Source organism: Tachyglossus aculeatus, chromosome 5 (assembly GCF_015852505.1).
Source record: "Tachyglossus aculeatus isolate mTacAcu1 chromosome 5, mTacAcu1.pri, whole genome shotgun sequence".
Classification (NCBI taxonomy): domain Eukaryota; kingdom Metazoa; phylum Chordata; class Mammalia; order Monotremata; family Tachyglossidae; genus Tachyglossus; species Tachyglossus aculeatus.
In genome coordinates, this window is record NC_052070.1 from 14,226,968 (window position 1) to 14,231,056 (window position 4,089).

General features: G+C 43.0%; 1 non-coding gene across 1 annotated transcript; it reads right to left on the bottom strand.

The window, feature by feature from the left end:
- Nucleotides 1-2,212: 2,212 nt before the first annotated feature.
- Nucleotides 2,213-2,350, bottom strand: LOC119929320. The gene has a single exon (XR_005451450.1). It is a non-coding gene; the product is annotated as a small nucleolar RNA SNORA7 (small nucleolar RNA).
- Between the last annotated feature and the right edge of the window lie 1,739 nt (nt 2,351-4,089).

Sequence of the window (4,089 nt, forward strand, 5' to 3'; positions counted from 1 at the left end):
GTGCTTTGCACATAGTAAGCACTTAATAAATGCCATTATTATTATTATTATAATTATTACTGTGTGTGGAGCACTGTACTAAGCACTTGGGAAAGTACAATATAGCAGTAAAGAGAGACCATCCCTTCTCACAACAAGCTCACTGTCAAGAGGGAGGGAGGCAGACATCAATACAAGTAAACAGGCATCAAGACATCAAAATTATTATCTTTTATCTACCCCAGCACTTAGTACAGCGCTTAGCACAGAGTAAATGCTTAACAGATGTCATCATTATTATTAAGGGACGAATGTGGTAGGATTAGAATTCAAAACCAAACACTAGAAGGACCCTGCACTACTGTGTGATCCTAACCCTTGACCCATAGAACCATGTCTCAGTGACGCTATATTCTTCCCCATTCCCCCAGGGCATTCTAGGCCTTTTGGAAAGAAGTGTTTTTGGTTTTTCATGGTATTTGTTAAGCATTTATTATATCCCAGGCATCGTACTAAGCACTGGAGTGTGATAGTACAGTGCTCTGCACACAGTAAGTGCTCAATAAATACGATTGAATGAATACAGGTGGCTCCCAGACTGAGCCCCTTCCTTCCTCTCCCCTTCCTCCCCCTCCCCATCCCCCGCCTTACCTCCTCCCCCCCACACAGCACCTGTATATATGTATATATGTTTGTACATATTTATTACTCCTTATTTATTTATTTTACTTGTACATATTTATTCTATTTATTTTATTTTGTTAATATGTTATGTTTTGTTTTGTTGTCTGTCTCCCCCTTGTAGACTGTGAGCCCACTGTTGGGTAGGGACCGTCTCTATATGTTGCCAACTTGTACTTCCCAAGCGCTTAGTACAGTGCTCTGCACACACTAAGCACTCAATAAATACGATTGAATGAATGAATGAACGAATACAAGACAATTGGGTTGGATACGGTCCCTAACCCAGATAGGGCTCGCAATCTTAATCCCCATTTTACAGATGAGGTAACTGAGGCACGGAGAAGTGAAGTGACTCGCCCAAGTCGCACAGCAGACAAGTGGAAGAGTCAGGATAGGACTCCTAAGCCTGTGCTCTATCCACTAGGCAATACTGCTTCTCTGGAAAGCTGATAAGGCCAAGGTTTGTTCTACTTCATTTTATGACTGCTTCCTTGGGCAGGATGATCCCTAGGAGGAGATTCATCAACAGTATCTGACGCTGCAAGCCCGACAGAAATCTTCCACTGTGCCGAGAAACGGAGAGATTTCCAAGTGCACACTTATCCGTGACAGGGGACTTTTGGGGGTAACAAAGTTGGGCCATGGCCTTTTGCTGATTCTGCAAATTATTCCTAATAATTTGCTTCTGTTTATCTACGTGAGCCTCCAGAACTCAGCCATCAGCGAATATATCATAGCTTGAAAAGGGTACCCGGTTCTGTTTTGTTTTGTTTTTTTATGACAGCTTGGAATTTCAGAGCATTTTGTGTTTGCCCTGTACTTTACATTGAAGCAGCATGACCTAATAGAAGGAGCCCAGACCTGGGACTCAGAGGACCTGGTTTCTCAATCCTGGCTCTGCTACTTACTCAATATGTGACCTTGGGCATGCCACCTAACTTCTCAGTGCCTCAGTTTCCTCATCTGTAAAATGAGTTTTAAATTCTGCACTTAGACTGTGAGCCCCATAGGGACTCCTTCCAACTTGATTATCTGATATCTTTTCTTATGCCGTCGAGCCGTTTCCGACCCATAACAGCGAACCAGAAGCAGCGTGGTTCAGTGGAAAGAGCACGGGTTTTGGAGTCAGAGGTCATGGGTTCAAATCCCAACTCTGCCAATTGTCAGCTGTGTGACTTTGGGCAAGTCTCTTAACTTCTCTGGGCCTCAGTTACCTCATCTGTAAAATTGGGATTAAGGCTATGAGCCCCCTGTGGGACAACCTGATCACCTTGTAAACTCCCCAGCACCTTAGAAAAGTTCTTTGCACATAGTAAGTGCTTAAAAAATGCCATTATTATTTTCATTATTATTATTATAATGACACCACGGACACATCTCCCCCAGAATGCCCCGCTCTCCATCGGCAATCGTTCTGGAAGTGTATCCGTACAGTTTTCTTGGTCAAAATACAGAAGTGCTTTACCATTGCCTTTTTCCAAGCAGTAAACTTGAGTTTCCACCCTCAACTGTCTTTCCTGCCACTGCTGCCCAGCATGGGTGAGTTTTGACTCGTAGCAAATTGCCTTCCACTCACTAGCCACTGGCCAAGCTAGGAATGGAATGGGTAGGCCTCTGCTTGACTCTCCCTCCCATAGCCAAGACTGGTAGAAGACTGGAAACTCTCCAAGTGCCACCCTGAGAAGGGATCTGATATCTACCCCAGTGCTCAATAGACTGCTTGACACACAGTAATCATTTAACACATACCATTATTATCATTATTATTATTATAGCTACTTGAATTGGCCATTTTACGTGTATTTTTAATGTTAACAAACCAAGCATGACCATTCCATGTTCTAAAGGACACCCTTGGAAACAGTCTTCGAATCATTTGTGGCAGACCTTTTGTTCTAGCAAATTATTATATTCATGTATAAGTTCCAAGAAGCTTGGATGTGCTTTCCAATTGTTTTTAATTAACCATAAGTCACACAGTAGCCCCGTGGGATGGTAAACAGCTAGGCGAATATCTGAAGTCCACTATCTTTCCACTTTCCAATAACTGGTTCAGGGTTATTAAAATATTCACTTAAGTGAGAAAGAATGTGTGTCAGGTCTCACCAGGAGACCAATGCAAAAACCTGTGGTGTTGACAACACGGTAGAAAAGTCCAAAGCGAGGTTAGAGATGACCATTATTACACGCGAGGAAAACCGAAGCCATCTGCCCTTCTAAATCAATGTGATTCCCAGCAAGCACAGCCAAGACCTCCAGTAGGGACGAGAAGTTTGCTGATGTATATGCAGGGATTACTTGAGCTGAAAACCTAGATTCTGAAGTCACCAGAACTAATTCAAGGCTGGGGTGATCGGAAATGTTATTCACTGCTCTGGACCTGGGTTCAAATCCCAGCTCCGCCACTTGTCTGCTGTGTGATTTTGGGCAAGTCACTCGACTTCTCTGTGCCTCAGGGAATGTGTCTTTTATATTGTTATACTCCCAAGCACTTAACACAGTGCTCCCCAGGCAGCAAGCGCTCAAAAAATACGATTGACTGACTGACTCATCTCATCTACAAAATGGCGATTAAGGCTGTGAGCCCCATGTGGGACTTGGACTGTGTCCAACCTGATTAGCTTATATCATCATCAATTGTATTTATTGAGCGCTTACTATGTGCAGAGCACTGTACTAAGCGCTTGGGAAGTACAAATTGGCAACATATAGAGACAGTCCCTACAGTAGGCTCACAGTCTAAAAGCTTATATCCACCCCAGTGCTTAGTTGAGTGCCTAGTACATAGCAACCATTTAACAAATACCACAAAAAGAAAAAAAAAACCTACCTGAAAATGGAAATGTAAAGGAAGCAGTTTTATAGAACAGAAGTAGGTTCTTGTTTTTGTAATTCATTCATTCAATCACATTTATCGACTGCTTACTGTGTGCAGAATACTGCACTAAGCGCTTGGGAAAGTACAATAAAGCAATAAAGAGATACAATCCCTGCCTACAAGGAGTTCACAGTCTAGAGGACTTGAGGTAATCAACCTCTAGTGCTTGGGCAGATTGAAGCATTGTGGCCTAAAGCCACAGGCCTGGGTGTCAAAGAACCTGGGTTCTAATCTTGGCTCTGCCAATTGCCTGCTGTGTGCCTTTGGACAAGTCACTTCACTTCTCTGTGCCTCAGCAGTTCCCTCATTGTAAAATAATCATAGTAATGATGGTGATACTTGTTAAGTGTTGCAATTCCCCGGTTCGTTCCTGCCAGGACCTTTCTGGACCGGAGGAGCCTGGATCACATGTAGTAATAATAATAATAAGAATGATGGCATTTATTAAGCACTTACTATGTGCAAAGCACTATTCTAAGCGCTGGGGAGGTTACAAGGTGATCAGGTTGACCCACAGGGAGCTCACAGTCTTAATCCCCATTTTACAA